The sequence below is a fragment of the Hesperophylax consimilis genome, chromosome 29 (genome assembly GCF_061612785.1).
Source record: "Hesperophylax consimilis isolate HC1 chromosome 29, BYU_Hcon_1.0, whole genome shotgun sequence".
NCBI classification, from domain to species: Eukaryota; Metazoa; Arthropoda; class Insecta; order Trichoptera; family Limnephilidae; genus Hesperophylax; species Hesperophylax consimilis.
The window spans coordinates 4,868,717-4,895,361 of record NC_142864.1 but is presented as its reverse complement, the minus strand read 5'-3'; the positions used below and the strand labels follow the sequence as shown (position 1 = coordinate 4,895,361).

The 26,645-nt window shown below is 35.6% G+C and overlaps 1 protein-coding gene, 1 long non-coding RNA gene and 1 pseudogene across 2 annotated transcripts in view; 2 read left to right on the top strand and 1 right to left on the bottom strand.

Moving 5' to 3' along the window:
• The window catches only part of LOC149409798 (uncharacterized), a 215,220-nt gene that overhangs the window by 115,457 nt on the left and 73,118 nt on the right, over window positions 1–26,645 (bottom strand). The gene's annotated exons all lie outside the window — the stretch shown is intronic.
• On the top strand, window positions 782–2,368 carry LOC149409801 (uncharacterized; annotated as a pseudogene).
• LOC149409800 (uncharacterized) lies at window positions 22,630–23,827 on the top strand. The gene is made up of 2 exons (XR_016305092.1): window positions 22,630–23,570; window positions 23,687–23,827. It is a non-coding gene; the product is annotated as an uncharacterized LOC149409800 (long non-coding RNA).

Genomic DNA, 26,645 nt, shown 5'->3' with positions numbered 1-26,645 from the left:
TCCTGATGTTCCGGAAACATATGAAGAAGCAATTAGTTCAGAAAATAAAGAAAAATGGATAAAATCAATTGATGAAGAACTAGATGCACATAAGAAGAATGAAACCTGGATATTGATAGAAAAACCTCCAAATGCCAAAGTGATAGGATGCAAATGGGTGTTCCGAATAAAGGAGGAGTCAACGGGTCCACGGTTCAAGGCACGACTTAGTGCAAAAGGATTTGCACAAACAGCAGGTATCGACTACACAGAAACCTTTGCACCAACTGTAAGGTATGATTCGATACGTTTATTATTATCCATGGCTGTCCAGTATAACCTTAAAATCATCCAATTTGACATCAAAACCGCATTCTTATACGGTGAGCTTGAAGAGACTATATTCATGACTCCACCTGAAGGTCTGCCTAGTGAAGGCAATATGGTATGTAAGCTCAGCAAGTCTCTGTATGGCTTGAAGCAATCTCCCCGTTGCTGGAATAAGAAGTTTGACTCGATTTTAAAGAAATTTGGTTTCGTCAACAGCAAAGCTGATCAATGTGTTTATTTTGGTCAAGTCAACAATAAGAAATGCTACCTTTGCCTGTATGTTGATGACGGCTTGTTATTTTCTAAAGATGAATCAGTACTAAAAGAAATAACTAATGACTTAAAAACTGTATTTGATGTAAAAATAGTGAATTCAGTGAGTAACTTTGTAGGCATGCAAATTGAGATACTCAGCAATGGTATATTCATACATCAAACTAAATATGTGGAACAGATATTGCACAAGTTTAAAATGACTGATGCCAACCCCAACAGTGTTCCTGTGGACCCTCATGTAAAGTTACAAAAAGGAGATGGAGACCCAGAAAAGAACATTCCTTACAGAGAAGCTGTGGGTTCCCTCATGCACCTAGCTATAGTGAGTCGACCTGAAATTATGTATGCAGTGAGCCTAGTGAGTCGATTTTTAAATTGTTACAATAAAACACACTGGAATGCCGTGATGAAAATCTTCAAATATCTGAAAGATACAAAAGAGTACGGACTGTATTACTCATCCACATCACAGCCACCAGTAGTGACTGGTTATAGTGATGCTGACTATGCCAATGATCCTGATACAAGACGTTCAATCACGGGCTATGTTTTCATCAAAAATGGAGCAGCTGTAACATGGTCTAGCCAAAGACAACAAACAGTTGCCCTATCAACAACAGAAGCAGAATTTATGGCAGCCTGTGCTGCAACCAAAGAAGCTATGTGGATAAAACAGTTGTTATGTGATATTGAGGAATAGAAACAAGATACAATGTGCTTACATTTAGACAATCAAAGTGCGATCAGTGTTATCAAAAATGTAAACTTCCATAAACGCTATAAACATATCGACATCAAGTACCACTTTGTTAAAGAAAAATATTATCAAAAAATTATTAATCTAAAATTTGTAAGTAGTGATAATCAATATGCAGATATATTTACCAAAGCATTGCCAAAGGATAAATTTCAATTTTTAAGATCTAAACTTGGAATGCACAATTAAAAACTCTACAAATAATATTATGTAAGAATATTTTGAAAGTTGTATAATATCTTGTTTCAAAGGGTAATTAATGTCCAGTTATTTTTGTTTTTTTTTTTTTTAAATATTATAAGGCTCGAATTTAGAGGGAGTGATGGATTTAAATTTCCCGCCCTTTTGTAGTAACTCTAACTTGACCTTGTTGTAGGTAGAATATATCGACTGCTCCAAGGAAGACTGCAGTAACTCAAAATTTGGTGTTTTTGAGTTAGTTACATTTTCGGGTTTCATAAATAATTATCTACCTTTCAAGAAGACATTTATAACTCTAACAGTTATACAGCGTGAGAAAAAGCCATTTCAAAATAGTTGTAAGTCACGAAGTCATTATTTTTCCATGTACTAAAGAAGTAAGTTGAGTTACTGCCCTTTTAATCGGATTTTTTTTTGTCTATGGTCGTAAGTCTGACTTTCTTCGTTATTCCATGGAGAAATATCGATATTATCATTTGAATTGCGTTTGACAGTTGGTGTTATAGTCATTGCGGGTTGCTTATTGTAGTGATAAAAAAGAGAATTGTACCGTGAAAGAGTTAAACATGAGTATATCCAGTAGGACAGCTAAAATAATAGCTAATGGCAGAGCATTATTGTCTACAACGCAGTCTGGTAAGTCTAAACATATCTCACACATAACCTAAAATTTATTTAATTCAAAATTCTAATACCTCGAAAATTGGTTTGTGAATTCTTCTTTTTTTATATATTGTTTATTCATATTATAATATATTATTACAGAGTCTACTTCTGATGACTTATTGGGTCCCAATGGAGATCAGCAAGAATTTAGTGGAGTGAATTCTGATGACGGTTGGACGCCTGATGAATGTAGTAATTCAAGACCTATAGAACTGAGTGTTTGCAGACCAACCTCTCCTGATTGCATGTTGCTTCTTAATGAGGAAACAGGATTGTTCTATCGTGCTACTAAAACAACTGATAATATGGATATTTCGAACTCTGTATGTATTTCACAAAAATGATTACGTTTTCAAATGCTTAAAATTAATAGAAATGTTTTAATCGAGATGTATTTTTTAGAGTGCGGAGAATTATCTGACATTTAAATTTAATTTATTTCATTAATCATCTTATGTTAGTAAAGTGGATACTCCACTTACAAGCACTCTATATCTACGGCAAAAAAAATACGATTTAAAATGCTTTAAAAAATATATGTATTTAGTCAACTTATTTTTTTTTTAGATCGCAGCAAATTTAAGTGATGTTACGGATTTAATACAACCACTTTCAGTTCAGAAAAGAATGTTCACACCGAAAGAGAAGAAGGTGCGTAAACGCACAAGAAACCCTGAGGACTGGGTCGTAAATAAAGCAAAAAAATTGCACTCTTTGGGCCTTGAACATAAGACCAGAAAGGGTCAGTTAAAATTAGCCAAGAAAATGGGACCAGGTTGCAAATCAAACTGCCGCTTTAAATGCAAGAATACTTTGGACGAAGAATCACGAAAAAAAATATTCGCAGCATTTTGGAAATTAGGAAGTCATGTCTTGCAGTGGAATTTTATTTGTCAGCACGTGAAATTAGTGCCGAAAAAACAAATTACGGCTGCAAACCCTAATAAATCCAGGCGTGGAATTTCGCGAGAATATTATTTAAATATAATAAATCAGAGTAATAAACAACGTGTTTGCCAAACAATGTTTTTGCAAACATTGGGGATCTCTGATAGAATGATAACTACTGCATGCGGAAAAATTGACGAAACAGGTGCAGTAATGCCTGATCAGCGTGGAAAACATCTCACAAGATCTGTTGGCACCTAGCATCGTGCTACCTACCTTCTATCCTTTGTAAAATTATTGTGGCCTATCTACCCAACTCCTCTCCTCTCCTATGCCGACGTTAGTTGAGTTAAAATATTCGTCCTGTCAACATCGTTTGATTACGGAGCCCCCTTTATCGACCGTGTCGAAAATCAAAGCCATCGTGAGCTCGCGCATTGTGAAATTTGTGAATTGTTGTGAACCAGCGCAAAGAAGGATTGAAAACCGTGGAAGAATAGAAAAGGGTAAGTCGGCATTCCGAACTTTTCCAATCCTATTATTCCGCGTTGCGACGGTGCTATATCCGTCCCCAACATTGGTCATTCGAGCCTGATAATTTATATTAATTGAAAAAATAGTGGTTAATTTAATTATTTCAAGGTTAAATTGTTCATAAAAGTTGATCTATATGTAAAATTCGCGTCAGCCGTGCTGTTAGCGAAAATTGCCTGTAGGTAGTAAAAAATACTTAACTGGTGACAAATTTGTTAATATTTAAAATAAATTGTTGTATTCACTCGGCATTTTTGTGCAGATTAATTTCTCAATACAATGGCTGAGAAAAAAGTACTTTTGTTGCAATCCCGACGTGAGCGAATAGTATCTCGTATTCGTATCACGCAAGAGCTCATAGCGAGCATTTATGATGATAGTAAGAAAAAATATACGTTTCTTGCTAGATGTGAAAAGTTAAAAGATTGGTTACAAGAATTTGAATCAGTTTAAAACGAGATTGAGGAACAATTACTGTCGTTAGACAAGATTACAGAAATGTCAGAACTAGGAAACATTGCGAATAATGTTGATTCAATGTATTTCGAGATCATGCAAATGAAAAGCGTTATCACTAGTAATAATGAAAATTCAATTCCTAAAACGGCAAGTAATTCGGTGATTCGTGCACCAGTGATAAAGCTGCCCACTTTTGATAGTAACATTAAAAGTTGGTGCTCATTTCATTCATTATTTAAAAGTCTTATACATGACAGCAATGCATATACTAATGTAGAAAAATACCATTATCTTTTATCGGTAATTACAGGGCCGGCACTGGCACTTATACAATCATTGCCTCTTATCGAAGAGAATTATGACATTGCCTGGAATATTCTGGTAAATCAATACCAAAATTCTAGAATTCTTTTCACGCATTATGTTGATGAAATTCTCAATTTCAAAATATTACAAAACGAGTCTGCGTCAGGTATAGCGCGGTTACTCAGTACGTTTCAAGAGAATTGCGCCGCTATAAAGGCGATGAAGATAGAAAATATCTTTGATAAATTTGTTGGTCATATTATGATACGATCGATGGATCTGACAACTAAACGTCAATTTGAATCCAAATTGCCCGGTGAAGAGATTCCAGAATTGGATTCAATTTTCGAGTTTCTGAGAAATCAAACGCGTATTTTAGAAATGTTATCTCCACATACTACAAAAGAGAAAAAAGGTTCGTTTAAAACATTGTTATCTGCCAATAAGAATTATAATAAACTTCATTGTCCATTATGTAAAGGTGCACATTTTCTTTACAAATGTGCATCTTTTACATCTTTAAGTCCCCATCAAAGGAGGGACAAAATTAAAACTTTAAACCGTTGTTTCAATTGTTTGAAACAACACCATGTAAAAGATTGTGTATCAAAATTTACATGCCAGGTTTGTAATAAAAAACACCATTCAATGTTGCACATTGCCGCCGAACCATCGGGCGAAAATGAACTTAATAATTCAAGTGCAGCCCTGGCCGCAACAACGATTCCGAGCGCTTCTACCGTTTTGTTAGGAACTGTACAACTTGAGGTCCGAAATCAATATAATGATTATATACCTATCCGCGCCGTCGTGGATTGTGGGAGTCAAGTCTCTCTGATTACGGAAAGATGTGCTCAGCTCTTGGGTTTGTCAATTAAAAAACATCGTATTTCACTGAACGGTTTAGGAAATTCTAGTATAAATTCTTGTCATGGAAAAACAAAATGTTTTATAAAACCTAGAAATAAAAAAGGGCCTATCCTTCAATGTCAAACTGTCATGATTACAGAAATCACTTCTAATCATCCGTCATATGATTTACCATCGAGTGGAACGTCACAATTTAAAAATTTAAAATTAGCTGATGAATCATATTACATGTCGGGCAAAATAGACCTTTTGTTAGGAGCTGACGTATACTTGGATATATTTAATAGTGGCCATGAAATAATTCACGGCTCTCCATGTGCTGTAAACAGTGTATTCGGTTACATTATAATGGGGAAGATGGAAAATTCGTCATTTCAAACGCCTTCGTCTTTATTTTTTTAAACAAATTCGTTAAGCAATACTCTTAGAAAATTTTGGGAAATTGAAGAAACACCTTCAATTGTGACGAGTAATCCGGACGACGAATTAGCCGAAACAATCTACGCTTCGAATCACTATCGAGAATGTGATGGTAGATATGTTGTACCATTATTAACAAAATCTGAAATTATGTCTTCTCAAAATTCCTTAAAACTTGCGGAATCGCGATTGAACAAACTAGAAATTCGTTTTAAAAGGGATCCCATGTTAGCAATTAATTACGGAAATTTTATACAAGAATATGAGGGTCTGGGACACATGACACGGGTACCTCGGAATTTAGATGCATTCTATTTACCTCATCATTGTGTTTTGAATCCTGACAGTAAAACTACAAAACTACGTGTGGTTTTTGATGGGTCGGCAAAAACCCAACCAAATAACTTATCTCTAAATGACTTATTATTGAACGGTCCAAAATTGCAAACTGAAATTGCACGTATGATTTTAAATTTTCGTTTTCATAAGTATGTATTTACAGCTGATATTTGTAAGATGTATAGGCAAATATTAATTATTCCATCTCAGCGTAAATTCCAAAATATTTTGTGGAGAGAATCTCAGAATGAACCGGTTATTGATTTCGAGTTACAAACTGTAACGTACGGGTTGTCTAGTTCACCATTCTTGGCCATTCGTACCCTTCGCCAGCTAGCACAAGATGAAGGATCAAAGTATCCTGATGCTGCCAAGGTTCTATGCGATGATTTTTATGTAGATGATTTGGTAACAGGGACAGAAACGATTAGCACAGCCCTCAGACTAAAACAAGATATCATTGGATTGTTAAATCTTGGGAAATTAGAACTTAGTAAATGGCAATCTAATACACCGTCACTTTTGGATCACGTTTCGCAAGAGCACCAGCAAGATGGTCATTCTTTTGATAACGCCGGAACTGATCAAATTGTTAAAATATTAGGCATTCAGTGGAGTCCAACGACTGATAATTTTACCTACAAGGTCGATCTACCTTCAAATGAGATATGCACAAAAAGAACAATTTTATCAACGGTAGCTCGTTTATTCGACCCACTTGGGATCATCACCCCAGTGACATTTTTCGCAAAATGTCTATTACAGGAACTATGGATGTTAGGTGTCGATTGGGACGATCGTGATGTTCCACCACATATTCATAATACGTGGAGTAAATTTGTAAGTCAACTTTCATTACTTCGAACATTGAATATTCCTAGATATTACAACACGGTGATGACAAGTCGTCTTTTCCTCGTAGGGTTCTGTGACGCTTCACAATTGGGTTATTCTGCAGTAGTATATTTATTAGAGCGTAGTAGCAATACCACTCACATCTTAATGGGAAAATCGAAGGTCGCTCCTTTGAAAACCCTGTCAATTCCACGACTAGAATTATGTGGGGCCGTTCTTCTCACGAAACTTGTAAAGTATATTATGTCATCTGTAAAGTTTGCCGAACAAATAGAAAACGTTTTTCTATTTACAGATTCGACTATTGTACTAGCGTGGCTAAAAACGCAGCCATATTTATTGAAAACATTTGTCGCTAATAGGGTTGTACTGGAAAATACACCAAATGCTGTTTGGAAGCATGTTGTCTCGGAGGAAAATTGTGCCGATTCTGGTTCAAGAGGGCTTTTCCCAGCAGACATTATATCACACCCTTTGTGGTTTACGGGACCAAAATGGCTTCACCAACCAATAGCACTCTGGCCTTGTTCAGCTGTGTACAATCAATCTGACGGAGAAATACCAGAACTCAAAACATGCAACCTTAAAACGTTTGTATCATCTCAAATAGTACCTAATTCGATTATTAGTAAATATTCTTCATTTTATAAATTGCAACGCGTCGTCGCTTGGATAATGCGTTTCGTAAATAATTGTCAGAAACGTCCTGGTAGTGGAAATTCAAACTCGACTTATCTAAGTTCTCGCGAATTAAATGATTCGCTTATGAAAATCGTACGCATTGAACAGGAAACGTATTTTTCTGTTGATATACGTAATATGCGAAATGGCAGTCCATGTTCAACGCAAATTCAAAACTTGAAACCGTTTCTTGATAGCCACGGTATTATCAGGGTGGGCGGTCGACTCAAGTATTCAAATTTGTCATATGAAAGTAAATTTCCGATCTTACTTCCGAAAATCTGTCATTTAGCTTATTTAATTATAGATTATCATCATAAACTATATCTTCATGTTGGGCCACGAAGCCTTCAATTCACTATTCAGCGTAAATTTTGGATAGTGGCTGCACGGAATAAAATTCGCTCACAACTGTCGAAATGCATTGTCTGCTATAAAATGAAATCTTCGGTGCTACCTCCCCTAATGGGTGATTTACCTCCCTCTCGAGTGCAACAAAGCCGTGCTTTTTCTCGAGTTGGTGTTGATTTTGGTGGACCTTTCACTTTGAAAGATCACAAACGTAGGGGAGCAAAAACGTCAAAGGATTATTTATGTCTATTTGTATGTAAGGCGACGAAAGCAATTCATTTAGAGATCGTGTCTGATTTATCTTCTGAAGCATTTATTGCAGCCCTTAGCCGGTTTACAGATCGTCGAGGGTTATGTTCTGAAATCATAAGCGATAACGGAACCAATTTCGTCGGTGCAAATCGGTACCTACTCGGTATAAATAAATTCTTGGCATCACAGCGTGATGTTATATCTAATCATCTAATTCAGAGCGGCATTATTTGGTCTTTTAACCCTCCAGCAAGTCCTCATTTCGGAGGCTTATTTGAGGCAGGGATAAAATCTGTAAAATACCATTTAAAACGGGTGATAGGTGAGACCGTTCTAACTTATGAAGAATTTGCGACAGTTCTCACTAGAATTGAGGCCATCCTCAACTCCCGCCCTTTGTGTTCAATGAGCTCAGACCCCGAGGATGTGAATGGACTCACCCCGGGCCACTTTTTAATCGGTGGATTCCTACTAGGTTTGCCTGAATATGACTTTCTTGACACCACGTCTAATCGTTTAAGTAGGTGGCAACATCTCCAAAAGATGTCGCAACATTTCTGGAAACGTTGGCATTTAGAATATGTAAATACGCTTCAACAACGATCAAAGTGGTGCAAAATTAATTCAAACATTAAATTAGGTCAATTAGTGTTAATAAAAGACGATCGTCTTCCACCGATGAAGTGGGTATTATGACGAATTATCCACGTTCATCCCGGTAAGGATGGAATAGTTAGGGTAGCTACTGTTAAAACTAAAACTGGTTCGTTGGTTCGACCAGTGATAAAGCTTTGCCCGTTACCGGAAGAATAAAATTATTATTAGTGATAATTCTTAAGATATACATCTAAAATAGAATACGTTTTCATTTTCCAGTTTTGTTGTGTTTTATTTTTATTTTATTTACCATTGGGATCTATATATATTTTTTTTTGTTGTTGTTTAGATGTCTATACTCTAATTCTCGTTTTGTTTCTTACTCAGATTCTAGACCAAAGGAGTTATTAGCAATTTTAAATATTTCTCAAAACCAAAATTTTTGTTATGGTCCAGGAACCATTCTTCGAAAAGTTATACTTAATTTAGTAAAAAGTTTTTTTTTATTGTTTTCTGCGAGGCATTACGGATACAACTTGAATGAACAATTTACCTATGTATATATTTAAATTTACCTTTTATTAAATTTTGTATCATAATTATTAATTCGTTCAAATTAGGTGGGCGGAAATGTTGGCACCTAGCATCGTGCTACCTACCTTCTATCCTTTGTAAAATTATTGTGGCCTATCTACCCAACTCCTCTCCTCTCCTATGCCGACGTTAGTTGAGTTAAAATATTCGTCCTGTCAACATCGTTTGATTACGGAGCCCCCTTATCGACCGTGTCGAAAATCAAAGCCGTCGTGAGCTCGCGCATTGTGAAATTTGTGAATTGTTGTGAACCAGCGCAAAGAAGGATTGAAAACCGTGGAAGAATAGAAAAGGGTAAGTCGGCATTCCGAACTTTTCCAATCCTATTATTCCGCGTTGCGACGGTGCTATATCCGTCCCCAACAAGATCTAATAAAATTCTCCCTGAAATCAAAGATTCGGTACACGAACACATCCGAGCTTTTCCTGTTGTGGAGTCACACTATACCAGAAAATCATCGACGAAGCTATACCTAGAAAGTGATCTGAACATTTCCAAAATGTACAGGCTGTATCTAGATTGGCTGAAAGAGAGAAACATTGAAACATCTGCTACACTGAGACAATACTCAGATGTTTTTAATTTACAATATAATTACGCTTTTCACAAGCCTAAAAAAGACCAGTGTGAGGTGTGTGAGAAATTTCTAATAGCCACAGAAGAAGAACAAATAAAGATGCTTATGAAGCGCATCAGAAAAATAAAGTTCAGGCCAGAACCTTAAAAGACTCGGATAAAGAGAACGCTGAAAATGATTCGCAGCTATGCGTAGCAGTATTTGACTTACAAAAGGTTTTACAGACACCTCAGTCAGATGGGAGTAGTTTTTACTACAAAAGAAAGTACGCAACATACAATTTCACCATTTATGATATTGGAAAGAAACAGGGTCACTGCTATATTTGGCATGAATCAGAAGCCAAAAGAGGTGCCAATGAAATTGCTACATGTTTGCTAAAATTTTTAACTTTAATGCAACAAAAAAATATACGTAAATTTATATTCTATTCGGATATTTGCGGTGGACAGAACCGAAACCGATATGTGTTTTCCATGTTGGAATATGCCGCACGAACCCTGAAAATTGACGTAACGCATCGTTTTATGGAGAGAGGACACACACAAAATGAGGGTGATTCTATGCATGTCACAATAGAAAATGCAAGGAAAGGGAAAACTATTTACGTGCCTGAACAATGGGTCATGCTTATTCGATGTGCGAAAGTGAAAGGTTTGCCATATGAAATTAATGAAATGAGCCATGAAGACTTTTTGGATTTCAAGTCGCTCGTTTCGCAAAGAAATTGGAAAAAAGCTAATGATAATACAGTTGTGAAATGGAACAAAGTACGCTTGGTATCTGCGACGCACAATAATCCACTGGAAGTGTCTATACGATATGGTTACATGGAAGAACCCATTTTAGAAAAACGGTAGGCAACTGGACAGATTAGTTGAACCTGTTGCTGCGTATAATAACAAAACAAACAATCGATAAACTTAAACTTAAACATCTGCTAGCATTATGCAGCAGCGTACTGATCTTTTATCTTTCACTAAATTCTTCCACCGAAGAAATCGCCATTGGACAGTCTAATTCCAGAGATGGGGAGTCTGATGATTCAGAAAGTGAATCAAACTTTATAATGTTATTTTTCTTCTTTAATTTTATGTACCTAATTACTTCAGAATCTCTTCTTTTTTATGCAACTAACTAATTATAATTCTAATGTTAATTTTCTTCTTTAATTTTATGTAATAGCTTAAGACCGGTCAGTGGTTAAGTGGGCATAGCGCTTGGGTCCCACCTGGGCGTCCCGTGTTCGATTCCTCGGTTGGCTAAGTCCTCCATCACAACACGATCAACATTTCGGCTTTCTATGGTGGTAGTAGGAGATTTCCAAACATTGTTGGGTTATTCATAACCCGGGAATGTTTGTCTCTCTTTTTAAAAAAAAAGAATCTCTTCTATTTTATGCAAGTAACTAATTTTAATATTTTCAGCTGATCGAATTAAAAATGTTTTTTTGTGTTGTTATTTGTAACACTGAGAAACTATAACTATTAAAAAACTCGCAACTGTGTATTCTTAATGTCTATAAATAATGATGTTTTTTTACTGTGAAAATAAAGTAGCCCGTTGCTACTTCTATAATTTGTTTAATTTTTCCCTGTAACAAAGAAGTAGCTCAACATACTACCTATTGATATTACAAAAAACTCCGAGGAAAAGAGTAGTAAGTCCCAAAACCCTTCAAATTAGTGTGAATTCGAGGGAAATACTAAGAAAATATTAAGTAGTTAGAAAGAGTATTAACAAGCGAAACTTATTTAATTTAAATAAAATTCAAAAACCTCATCTAAGATTAAGCAGAATTTTTTTAACTTTAAAATCGCTCTCCTGCAAAATGACAAAAAGTGAGTTACTGCAGTCTTACTTGGAGCAGTCGATATGTACTCCTCTTCTCTTCTGTGACATTGCAAAGCGAGTGTATAACAAATGTACTTCTTATCAGTTAATAAAAGCAAATCATACAAAATAAGAGTTTATTTCTGTTTAAATCATTACTTCTTACACTCAATATTTCTAAAACAAAATACCTGACTTTTAGTAAAACAAAAGCTGGTCAGCCAGATAGTCGCCCACAATTACATCTTCACCCCTGCACCAATACTTCCACAAACAACACACGCTGTACTTGTGACAAAATAGATTATGCGGATAGTATCAAATATCTCGGCTTAACTGTTGACCATAATCTAAAATGGGATCTCCAAATTAACCTAATAACAAAAAAAATCCGGAAACTATTATACATCTTCAAAACAATACGAAATATTATGTCATTAAATCAGCTAAAAAATATATACTTTGCACTTTGTAAAAGTATTCTAATGTATGGTATTTCAGTATGGGGAGTAGCAGCAGACACTCATCTCAAATCCCTTAAAATTAATCATAAATCAATAATTCGAATTATGTTTAGAAAGCCTTATCAACATCCGACAGAACAGCTAATGATTGAAAATAACTTATTAGACATAAATAAACTGTTCATAAAGAAGATCATCTACAAAAACTGCATAAAAAAATTACCACATCACATAACTCACTCGCAAAACACGAGAGCAATTACACACAAACAATTACAAGTACCGTATATCAAATCAAATTTCGCTAAAAGACATGAATCTTATCTGGCTTCTCACATATTCAACATGTTCCTAACCCAAACTAAAACTTACGTCTTACCAAATAATTTGAATTGGGTGTTCAAAAGATTTGTAAACTGGTTGATGGTAAAAGAAAGAACAGATATTAGAAATATTCTAAACATCTAATGCATTTTACAAACCAAACTGCACACAAATTCTAACAAAATTACAAAATTTTATAATTAATTATAATACGAAATAATCATTTCATATTTTAATACATAATTTTTCAACACATATATATAGTACTACACTTTTTTTTCTATTTTTATATTACTCATTTTTTTACTACTATTTTTCTGATTATTTTTATTTTACTATTTTTTACTAAACATTTGGTTTATATATAAATTGTTAATTACCAGCCTCAGAACAGACTTTGTCTAGTGAGGAGGGTAATGAAAAAAAAACATCTGTACAGAACCAACCTTAAATAAACGCCCGGGTTGCCGGCACTGAAACTGAAAAAATGGCGAGATATGCGTTAGTTTGCGGCTGCCATTTCTCCATTAAAAACAAAAAGCCCAATGGATCGCTGCGAAGTTCGGCACTGCCAACTCTAAATCTACCCGGAATTGGTAGTTATCCCGATTTAACACAGTATCGGATCCGTTATGACGAAAATACGGGTGTGAATATCCCTTTGTTTGTCTTCAGTGTTCCATGCAATGTGTAACTTAATTTCACCTCAGAATTGAATTTACTTTTAGACCACAACCGTGTTCCGCCAGGACGGTGCGATGTCTTCAAAGACCATAATTACGCAATGGAAAATATAAATCCTTCCAAAAGGATCATGGAGGATTGCAGAGGTATAAATCTGTTCTATGTTACTTGAAAAGGAATAATATGCTATGTGTTCACGAACGTTGGTTAACCCGATAAATATGTTTATTCCAGAGCTTAATATATTACCAGGTACCAGCAGTATGGTTCCTCCTATCAAAAGGATCACTGAAGATTACGAAGGTAAACATCTGTTCTATGTTACTTTATAAGGAATAATATGCTGTGTGTTCACGAACGTTGGTCATTCTATGGTTTTGAATAGCCATAAGTCGCGTTTATAACCGCTCAATTAAAATGTCAACGAAATGCGCCTGTCGAGTTATTATTAACGAATTATTAACATTCGTACAAAATAAAGTGGATGTTCTTGATGAAGTGAGCATTGTACAAATTTGTTCCACAAGCTTCCAAGAGGAAGAAATTGAAAGTGCTAAATGCCTCCTGTTAGAATCCGTTCCTGGCCGTCGTATCACGAGAAAAGGCGATGGCAAAATAACGAAAACATTGCAAGATATCATAAAGACCATGAAGGAAACCGATCCAGACCAACTTCCTACGTTTGTCGCCCGTGATCTCAACAAGTTACCACCAGTCACTTTTGACCACGTCGACGTTACAAGACTTCTTAAAGATTTAATATTACTGAAAACCGAAATTGCTGCAAAGGCAACAATCTTAGATATGAATGCTTTGAAGCAGGAACTTAGTCAAATCAAAGAAACCGTCAGCCATATCACACATGAACGCTCAAATTCTAATGCACAACCAAAAATTGTGAGTCCTTCCATAAACTCTCGTGACATTTCAAACGAAAACAATGCAAATCACGAGAATACGCAAATAAATACGACACATTGGCCACAACCTACAGCCGCGCACGAAGGCAAATCTAAACGAAATGCCCGTACTTATGCTAGTGTTAGTGAGAAAGCCCGAAGAGAACCGGAAAAAACCGAAGCAGCCCAAAGCAGTTCACCGTCAAACGTAAACAATGGTTTTACGGTTGTTATGAATAAACATCGCAAGAAGCGATTCTTAAATAATCGTGGAACAGAAAGTGATGAAGGAAATTTAAAAATAGCAAACCTTTCAATAGGGCTATATCGCACACCTAGATAAAGGGTAGCACAACTCGAAATAATTCAAAATTGAGTTATTGCGATTGTCGGAATCTGCGTCGAAAACTACACAAACTACAAAGACACCTGTCTAAAAATCTCCATCAATAATAATGTGATGGCGATGTAAGTTAGTCTTTCTGAGTTGCTCCACGTACACCCACCACCAACAACAGTAGTCAGTAACACATCACTAGTTACGACATACCAGGCATAGGGGAAGGTGCTGTCAATACGCACAAAGACTGGATTATTTCGACTTAGTTTTGTATTCGTGATTAACTGCAGTCATAAAGCGTGAATTATTTTAGTTGATTTGGTATTCGTGATTGAACCTGTCTTGTTTCTTGGGCGTTCTACATATCAACTCCACTTACTCTGGTTTTATTTACAAAAGTAAGTCATTTTAATTTTACTAATTCATAATAGTTTAGTGTGGTTGAAATTATTTTACAATATTTGAGTTAGTCTGGTATCGCTGGTTAAATTTAAATTGGCTCTAATTCTAAAGCAAACAATGCTATTGTTTATTTTGACAGAGGCATATTTAAAGTGGTCCTTGTATTTCTGAAATCGATTTTTATAAATTTTAATTGTCTGAAATACTAGGATTTAAAAACATTTTTTTGAGTTAGTATAGTATTCGTGAATTTTAACTACTTCGTATTTTTGCTACAGATCATGAAGGGCCGTGGGATTTTATTTCTACAGAATGCGATGGAGGTTAGCTCAAATGAGCCTGAGAGCAGTTATACGGAGATGGAGCTTCAAGAGAACTCAACAATACCCTCCACGAGCACCAAGGTGATGAAAAAAATGTCGAGAAATGACTCTATGGAGTTACGAAAGAATCCAACGACGCACATACGTAGATTTTAATGATTTAGACGGCCAAAAGTATTTTTTTTAAATCAATATAATGGTAAGGTATCTATTTAATTGGCGAGTCAACAGTTCTATGTACAATATAACATCCCCTCCCCCCTCCTTGGAAGCGCGGGAGTGGACTTTGATCAGTCGGAATTCGATAGTGAACAAGTGTGTACGTGTCGGGTCTCGGCGCTCTCCTAAACTTATAACTTTCCAAAGTGCATTATTCATTTCAAGCTAATATTTCCGTTTTAACTGTGATGGATTGCAATAATACAGGTAAGAACAATTTGTTTTCGTTACAGAAAAATTTAATTAACATTCTCTGTCATTCATTTTTAAAACGACAAACATCACTCTGTCAATTTTTTTTTATTTTTAATATACATATTTAAATTCGAGTGCCTTTTTAATGTACTTATGAGTCCGTCCCTGTATTATTTTTCACTATACTATATAGTGCATATATGTAACTAACTAATTCCATAAGAAATAGCCGCGCAAAATCTCGCTTTTTTGAGCTAAGCCCTTTTGAAAGGCTCTTTGTCAAATATAGGAAATATTGAGTGTGCGATATTTTGTATTAAAATTGTTTTTTTTTATTTGTTTCAGGTCTACCTACTACATCGGGTACTAAAGTAGTGACTCGTCAATACATATTTGACCAACTACAGAGTCAAAATTTACCAACTGTCTAACGAGTGCGCTGTCTAACGAGTGAAAGATCAATACACAAAAATTCTGGGATGTGTGAGCGTTCTCCAAGAAGAAAACTCAAACCTCCGGCAAGAAGTCCAGTCACTCCGAGATGCACAAGATGAGATGGAGCAGCGCAGCAGAATATGCAATGTAGACATCCATGGGATTCCCGAAGCAAAGGGCGAAAATTTGATGACATTAATAGAAAAAATAGGATCCAACATTAACGTCCCGCTTCCAAGTAGCTGTGTGGTTTCTGCGCATTGCGTCACTCGCGGCCACTCCTCGCCCTCCAACCGTCCACGCAATATAGTCGTCCAGCTCTCCACAAAGCGACTTCGTGATGATGTCATCGCTGCAGCAAGGACTCGCCGCGGCCTTACCACGGAACAATTAGGATTTGGTGCTCCCACCACCAATTTTTATATAAATGAGCACCTTACATTGAAAAATAGAATCCTATTTGCCAAAACACGAGCCGCCGGAAAAGCTAACGGCTTTAAATACATATGGGTGCGGAACGGCAGTATTCTGGCGAAGAGGAACGATCTCTCTCGGGTTTTCACCATTCGCCGTGAAGGAGACCTTCAAAAGATAATCACACATGAAAACATGTGACTACAAACATGTTACTGCTGTCTTCGGTATCCGCTTTCTCACAGTATTCTGTAATTTGTTTCTTTCAAAGCTACTTTATGTTTTTGTTTACCGCGCAATATCCCTATAACTTTAAACCAATACCATGTTTCTCACATATTCATTCACATTCTAAAATGTCAACATATTTCACATTCCTTGATCTAATAAGTAGTCTATGTTTTTTATGTAATTTCGAAGCCTCATATGCCCTGCATAATGTATCACTCGTGCGATTGTGGAATATGTCAAACGGCACTCCTACTCTGGTAAAATGATCTCATCATCATCTATATCCGTTTATTACCAGAACTGTGGTGGTATTAGGACCAAAACCCAGGAGCTACTAATTAATGTATTATCGAATAACTACGACGTTATAGTTCTAGTTGAAACATGGCTTGTAGCAAGTATAAATACGGCTGAATTCATAGATTCGCGTTACACGGTGTTCCGACGTGATAGGGACCGTACACTCACTGGTAAAATGGACGGAGGCGGTGTGTTGGTAGCAGTGCGCAAGGAGCTTGCATCTTCCCGGCTCGACGACTGGGAAAATGGTCAAATCGAACAAATCTTCATTTCTATTCCGGTAAGTTCTTTCAATCTCATCATATGTGCAGTATACATACCTCCTGCCTCACAACCTACGGTCTATGATACGTTCTCCGAAAACCTGGAATCTGTATATTCATCACAACCAAATAATACTTTTTGTGTACTAGGAGATATGAATCTACCAACTCTGACTTGGTCATTTTCCGAAGACAGCAGTCAAGGTCTCGTCTCCTCAAATACGGCTGCATCGAAAACTTTGCCTCAAGCAATGTCATTGATGGACTTACTCCAATATAACTGTATACCAAACCATAATGAAAAATACTTAGACCTCGTATTCTACAGTCGCGAAACAAATGTTAAACGTAGCAACAACTCTCTCCTCTCAGAGGATAGACACCACCCAGCCCTTGAATTTGATATATCCTTCGTAATTCAACCAAAAATCAAAAACAAAATACAGCGTAGGCGCAATTTCAGGAAAGCTAATTATGCTCAGATTAATGAGGACATTAATTGTATTGATTGGTTATCTGAAATCGCAAATTTACCAGCCGAAAAAGCAGTAGATCGATTCTATTTAAAAATAAACAGTGTAATTGATAAGCTTATTCCAGTATTGGCACGACGAAATGACAAATTCTCCATATGGTTTACTCCAGAACTTATTAGGTTATCAAGGAAAAAAGATAAAGTCTGGCTCAAATGGAAGACATATAAAGGTCTTTCTGATTATCGTGAATTATTATTATTCCTTCTTACGTGCTACATACAAAAAATTGACTTATGAAACCCGAAGGTTATTTTTTGACAACATCGAAAGTTCATTGCAAAATAATATCAAAAGCTTTTGGTCATACATATCCTCATTAAAATCGTCTGATGGATACCCTGCTGCAATGTCCTTCGAAGGGCGCAAATCTAACGATGCCCAGGAAATTTGTGATATGTTCTCTGAATTCTTTAAGTCAACATTTGAACCTTCCTCTATCAATGACCCAATTATTAACATTGACCAACTCGAGGAAGTTCAGGACGCTGGACTTGCGCACATTCACACAATTAAACTAACGGAAAAAGAAGTGCAATCGAGTTTAAAATCGATAGACATAAACAAGGGTGCGGGTCACGATGGAATACCGGCGTTTTTCCTTAGATCTGCTGCGTCGTCACTGTGTGTGCCGCTTACCATAATATTTAATAAATGCCTGAGTGATGGGGTTTTCCCTGATAGGTGGAAGTTGGCCTATATTATACCGGTCCACAAGGGTGACTCGCGTCAAAGAGTGGAAAACTATAGGCCAATATCTATTTGTTTTTATTTTTTTCATACATTTGTTACTAAAATTTTGTTTATTTTTGTCTACCGGTCTCGAAACGTCCGTGTCATAAACTTTTCTTTTTTTGTTTAAATTTAATTTAATGTTGTTATTATATTAAATTTACATATATGTATTTTTTTAAATGATATTATTGTAAAGCTACACATCTTGATACAGGAATGCCCTAGTGAGATGTGCAGCGTATGCTTTTTATGTAAAAACTGTTTTTTGAATTAAATAAATAAATAAATATCCATTCTCTCGGCGATCCCTAAGCTATTGGAAAGACTTGTCCATGACAATATATATCCCCAGCTTGCTGCCAAAATCACTGAACAACAACACGGGTTTGTAAAAGGCAAATCTACCACGAGTAATTTACTTATTTACTCAAATTTCTTATTTACTAGCATGGATCGAGGCCACCAGGGGCCTTAGCATGAGAATCGATCGAACTTAACGATATCGTATTGCTAAGCGTATCTACCGACCATTTTATAACGACTTCCCTAGCATGAGAACACTATTGATATCTCTAACGACATCGATAAGGCAATAAATACAAATCGATATACGCTGGCAATACTGGGACGGAATTGTCTATGAATTGGATAGACGTCAGACGTCAAACGTCAGATTTCAAGCTTGATCATTGTAACCGCCTTGTTTTTTTAATATTTTACGATGTCGCAAGCAATGGTAGCTGGGTAAGTTATTTATTTATCTTTTTATGTGAAAGAATTTCCATTATTATCAAAGAGATATACTTACATTCTATTGTGTCAAAATTTTGAAGTTATTTTTACTAATATTTCAATCATACGCAGTATTTTAAGATATTCAAAATGCTGATATTATGATTTCAGGAAGAGAGTAAGGTCGACGACCAGTCAAATGGACTGCTAACCAGCTATATGGCTGACCATTCGGAGTTCGCCGCTGGAAGGTTTGTGGGACCTCGGGGTTCGGAATTTGGCGGAACAACTGGCAGAATTATGTCCTGCTAAGTCAGACGAGCAGTGGAAAACAGTGAGTATTTGTACCTACCTATACAAACTGGTTGCAGCAAACTTTGCTGACCTTCTAATATAATCTATCATCGAGACACTTGATATAAGACGGTAAATCACTTTTAACCTGACATTATTTTTACATTTTACAGACATGGCGTGACATAGCTTCCCCTTCTCGCCCGAGCAAGAAGAGGAAGCTAACTGACAAGCCAGATGTGGGGGTTCGGATGGTGATGGTGCAGGAGGCTAGTAACGAATCATCCAAGGAGCTTGTGGGAGCTATTAATAAATTCTCCAATATTTTTAAGGTATTTCCTATTTCTCTTCGAATCACTCCCAAATACAGCGCTACACGTGTAAGTTGCCAGATTAAAATATAAAGAAATAGCGTCAATCCATGTTTAGGCCACTGCCAACTTATAAGTGTGGCACTGTACTTTTAAATTAGAATTAAATCTTAGTAGAACAAAATAAAATGCCCAGCTTTGACTTAACTAACTAACTAACCATCACGCCGTTTCCCCGCAGGGGTAGGCAGAGAGGACGGACCGCCAAACAACTCGGTCTTGGCACACACTCCTTGCCTCATTTACATTCATACATCGTCTCATACATACTCTTCTATTATTATTAGCTTTGACTTATTTCATTTATTTATTGTACTATTCCCAATGTACTATTTTTCCATTTTGCGCGGTGGAGTTTTTATTGTTCTGTTTGTTTAGATATTCTTTGTGTTAAAAAAAATTAATAAACATGTAAAATCCAGCTTGGCGAGAAATTCAAAATGAATAAATTCATTTATAATCTTCCTTTTAGTATGTCGACTACCTATTGTTATTTAAATTAAATTAATGAGTTGTTATTTATCATTTCAGAGTTCAATGGATCGATTTGCTGACATTTTTGAGGTATTTCCTGTTCCTTTTTGTAATTATTTGTCAGGGCACCCCGAGACCGGGCAAGATACAGTGTCTACATAGACATGGTGCTTTTCTGGTCTCGTCTCACTGGCACTAATAACTCATTTACTATAGAAGGTAAATTAAGTTAGTAAATTAATGAATTATCATCTCTTGTTTCAGAGATACACGGCAGTGGAACGTGAAAGGGTTTGTTTACTCCAACGACAGTTGGCGAGGTATTTATTTGCTATACATCTATACAGGCTTTTAAAAACATTTAATGTACAAAACTGAACAAATTAAATTAAATATTGCATTATTTAATATGTCACTTGAGAGATTGCGAAGTATGTTCACAAGGGATGGAACACGATTATTAACAATTGTCCTTGGAGAGGCAAGCAGTCCAGCTAGGAGGTACGATGAAAGTAGAATGAATGAGATCTCTAATAAAATATTTCTAATTCTAGACAAACTCAACCATCGAAACAACCGTCAACATAATTTGCTAACTCGCCCAACTATACGTTGCAGTTGGAGTCGGAGGATGACTGCGATTAGTTTTTAGGTTTTTTTTTATAATTTTCAAGATAATAAGTTTTTTGTATACTTTGTGTGTTAAATTTTTATTTTTATTAACGTTTTGTATGTTCATAATTTTTATGTTTCTTGTGAAAAAGTGAAACTCAACAACAAATGTCATTTTTTTACAATTTAGATACATACAATACAATATTTTAAAGTACGTGTTGTGTAATATTGCATGCAGCACTTTGCATATACATATACTTGATTAGTAGCAGTTCTTCAAACTCTTGCAATGTCTCTGTGAGGCGTGAATTGTTTTTACAATGTAGGTACATACAATACAGTGTTTTAAAGTACTATTGAAGTTCTTTTTGAGAAATATTGCATAGAGCGCTTTGCATATATGTATACTTGATTAGTAGCAGTTCTTCAAACTCTTGCAATGTCTCTGTGAGGCGTGAATTGTTTTTACAATGTAGGTACATACAATACAATGTTTTAAAGTACTATTGAAGTTCTTTTTGAGAAATATTGCATGCAGCGCTTTGCATATATGTATATTTGATTAGAAGCATTTCTTCAAACTCTTGCAATGTCTCTGTGAGGCGTGAATTGTTTTTACAATGTAGGTACATACAATACAATGTTTTAAAGTACTATTGAAGTTCTTTTTGTGAAATATTGCATGCAGCGCTTTGCATATATGAATATGTACTTGATTAGTAGCAGTTCTTCAAACTCTCGCAACGTCTCTGTGAGGCGTGAATTGTTTTTACAATGTAGGTACATACAATACAATGTTTTAAAGTACTATTGAAGTTCTTTTTGAGAAATATTGCATGCAGCGCTTTGCATATATGAATATGTACTTGATTAGTAGCAGTTCTTCAAACTCTCGCAACGTCTCTGTGAGGCGTGAATTGTTTTTACAATGTAGGTACATACAATACAATGTTTTAAAGTACTATTGAAGTTCTTTTTGAGAAATATTGCATGCAGCGCTTTGCATATATGTATATTTGATTAGAAGCATTTCTTCAAACTCTTGCAATGTCTCTGTGAGGCGTGAATTGTTTTTACAATGTAGGTACATACAATACAATGTTTTAAAGTACTATTGAAGTTCTTTTTGAGAAATATTGCATAGAGCGCTTTGCATATATGTATACTTGATTAGTAGCAGTTCTTCAAACTCTTGCAATGTCTCTGTGAGGCGTGAATTGTTTTTACAATGTAGGTACATACAATACAATGTTTTAAAGTACTATTGAAGTTCTTTTTGAGAAATATTGCATGCAGCGCTTTGCATATATGTATATTTGATTAGAAGCATTTCTTCAAACTCTTGCAATGTCTCTGTGAGGCGTGAATTGTTTTTACAATGTAGGTACATACAATACAATGTTTTAAAGTACTATTGAAGTTCTTTTTGTGAAATATTGCATGCAGCGCTTTGCATATATGAATATGTACTTGATTAGTAGCAGTTCTTCAAACTCTCGCAACGTCTCTGTGAGGCGTGAATTGTTTTTACAATGTAGGTACATACAATACAATGTTTTAAAGTACTATTGAAGTTCTTTTTGAGAAATATTGCATGCAGCGCTTTGCATATATGTATATTTGATTAGAAGCATTTCTTCAAACTCTTGCAATGTCTCTGTGAGGCGTGAATTGTTTTTACAATGTAGGTACATACAATACAATGTTTTAAAGTACTATTGAAGTTCTTTTTGTGAAATATTGCATGCAGCGCTTTGCATATATGAATATGTACTTGATTAGTAGCAGTTCTTCAAACTCTCGCAACGTCTCTGTGAGGCGTGAATTGTTTTTACAATGTAGGTACATACAATACAATGTTTTAAAGTACTATTGAAGTTCTTTTTGAGAAATATTGCATGCAGCGCTTTGCATATATGAATATGTACTTGATTAGTAGCAGTTCTTCAAACTCTTGCAATGTCTCTGTGAGGCGTGAATTGTTTTTACAATGTAGGTACATACGATACAATGTTTGAACATGATGAAGCACTATAAGTCAGTTTCCTTGTTTAATATATTATCATTCGTGGGAGAAGTACTTTCGCACTAGTTCGTCTCTCACTCTGCGGGCTGCAACAACCCTGCTGACATCTTCAGGCTGGTGCAGCAGCTCAACCTCTCTTAACTCTACATTATCATTATAATAGTCTGTTAATCTGAAAATAGAGAACAATTTATTAATATTTTGTACTGTTGCCTTACTTTTTTAAATGCATATAGTTCAACAAGGAAACTGACTTATAGTGCTTCATCATGTTGTATAGTATAGCACAAGTAATAATTATTTGACCAGCAGCATCGGGCTCATAATGGAGAACTCTGTCTTTCCTGAGGCAACGGAATATAGCCTTCCATGCCCCAAATAGGCGTTCTACGGAACATCTCGCCTCACAGTGCGCCTTTGTGTATCTGTATTGGGCACTCCCCTCGACTGCATTCAATATTGGTGTCATCAGATAAGGCTCGAGTGTATATCCAGAATCGCCTGATTGAAACAAAACACCCATTATAATAGGTACATATAACTACTAAGTTATGATTTTTTTGCCTTTTTTTAAAATGAGTTGTTGAAATACATACCTAGCAAGAAATATGTCCCAATTCTCTGATTGTATAGTCTGTTCATTTCAGTTTTGACTAAACTATTATTCCAAATGAATTGGTCATGGACAGTACCTGGGAAGCGTGTGTTGATGCTCAATATTTTCAACGTAGCATCGCAGACCTGTTTATCAAACATAAAAAACCTTCAATAAAATTTGAAAACAACAATCCGGCTGTTTTATTTCTGAAAAAATATTTACCACTTGAACATTCAGCGAATAAAATCCTTTGTGGTTTTTGTACTGCTCCTCGTGTCTGGAAGGGGTGACGATGGCGATGTGGGTGCAATCGATGCATCCCAGAACATGTGGAAAGTTTAATTTTTCCCTAAAACTACTCTCTACTTGCTTGCGGGCTTCATTTGTAGCCGGAAAATGTATCCATCTTCTGTACAGATGTTCTAAAACTGCTTTCATAAACAGTTTTATGCACTTGCTAACGGTAGTTTGCCCTATCGCCAAGAAGTGATCTTGGCCTACTCCACGTTGGTAGCTCCCTGTAGCAAAGAAGCTGATGGGTGCGAGTACCTGTCAACATCATAAATAATACAACTGATTAATAAACTTCACTTTTGATCATTTTAATCACTTTATTGTGAAAAATTATCATCAGCAATCGAAACAAATTTATTTATTTCACGTGGTCGTTCCAGTGGTGGATAGATTTATATTGTGTTTTTGTTTTACTAAGATATCAATAATATTTAATACTCTCACTTTAATGCATACTGGAAGTCCTAATGTATTTTTTGACACTAGAAAAGGAGTTAATTGATCAATGAGATCTCTAGCCATAATGCGAGATATTCGAAACAATTGTCTGAATTCCGTCTCTGCAAGTTCGAACGGATTTAATTGATCGCGTAAACGACGCCTTTCAATCCTACGATCTTCCCTAACCTGCCTCCTTTCATTAAACCAGAAATTTTGCATAATGAACGACATTATTAAAAAAATACGTATATCGACAGCCAACCAAAGTTTTAACTGACACTCAAGACCCCACGTTATATTCGGCGGGCTTTTAGCAACCGTCGGTCGGAAGTTATCCTATCGATACATTCTCATGCTCGCAATTTTAACGATACCGTCGCTACTTTGACCATAGACAAGGAATTTTAACAATCGTCGGTTGTTATATTTTGATCGTGCTAGCATATGTCGTTAAGTGCTCATTGATGACGTATTTTAACGATATCGTATTGCTATAGGGCTATATCGACTTCTCATGCTAAGGCCCCTGGTAGATGCAATATATTGCGATTTCAAAAAAGCTTTCGACAAGGTTGACCACCTTATTCTTATTAAAAAAATTATGTACAACGGAATTAGAGGAAATTTATTACGTTGGTTTATCTCATATTTAACAAAAAGACAACAAGCCGTATCATTACGAGGACAGACTTCTACATGGGAACCAGTTACTTCTGGCGTGCCACAGGGGTCAATCCTGGGTCCGCTGTTGTTTATTCTTTTTATTAACACTGTTACTAAATGTTTCATGCATTGTTTATATCTTTTGTACGCTGACGACATAAAAATATTTGCCATTGTTCGAAATTTAAACGATTGTCTTCTCATACAAAGCGACTTAGTAAGGTTCGAAACGTTTTGCAATGAAAACAAAATTTACCTAAGTTACAATAAATGTAAACAAATAAGTTTTACTAAAAATCACAACGCTATCAAACACAATTATTGTATTGGTAATTATTTACTCGAGCGCGTTTACTGTATAAGAGATCTAGGCGTACTTTTTGATTCCAAACTCCACTTCGATGCGCACATAGATAATATTGTGAATAAAGCTTACAGCATGCTAGGATTTGTCATCAGAAACAGCCGTGAATTTCGAAAACCTGAAACATATCTTCTTCTTTACCACACTCTGGTCCGTTCTCAACTTGAATACTGCACCTCCATATGGAATCCACTTTACGATATCTATAAAGAAAATATTGAAAATATTCAAAAGAAATTTCTGCGATGCCTCAATTACAGAATGAGCGCACCCAAACGTGGGTAAATACATATGCTCTCGAGTTATAACATCTCCACTCTATCTAACCGGCGAACATACCTTGATCTCATGACTCTGTATAAAATCTGTAACAACGTTATTGACTGTCCCGACTTACTGAAATTGATAAACTTCAAAGTACCACCCAGAGTAACAAGGCTTAACGACTTATTCCACATTAGCAGGACGCGTACAAATGCTGGTGTCAGGGATCCAATCAGAAGAATGTGCGAATCACTTAATCAGAATCAAAACCTCAAGGACTCTGACTTATTTTTTGATACACGCACTACTTTTAGTAGAAAAATGAAGACTGTTTTCCTACAAAGTTCAAAGTAAACAACTTAGACATACTTCGTTTAAATATATTTAAATATTTTTTACTTTCTGTTTAACATTGTTTATCTATTTATATATATATATTTTTTTTGTTTTACCCTCTAAATTTTTTCAAAAATAATTTGTAAATTCTTAAAAGGATATTGCGCATTTCTTTCATATCTCTATTTGTAAAATAATATTCTTATGTATATATTTTTCCCCTATTTATAAGTGAAAATATTTGTAAATGTTTTCTGCTGTTTAAGTTAATTCGTGAGAAATAGTTTGGATGCAGGTGAATTCTCTAGTTGATGTTTCGTATATATTTTTGTCAATTGATATCTGTATCTGTTTTTTCTCCTTAATAAAAAAAAATAAAAAAACTTTAAATGAAAAACTTGACTATTATGAGAATTTTCTCCTTATGCGCTATGGGCACAACAAAGAGGCTAAAGAAGACTTTAAAAAAAGATTTTCTTATGTAAAATCACAAATTAAGCAACGATGGGTAAAGGCAAATAAACACCAAGATGTTTTCCTGAAAATAAACCAATCACGGTTAGAGGGAACATTCGAGATTCCCATTGAATCAGCCTCCTCGCAAGGTCGACCACCCAAGTCTTTTGGAGAACTAAGTGAGCGTAGT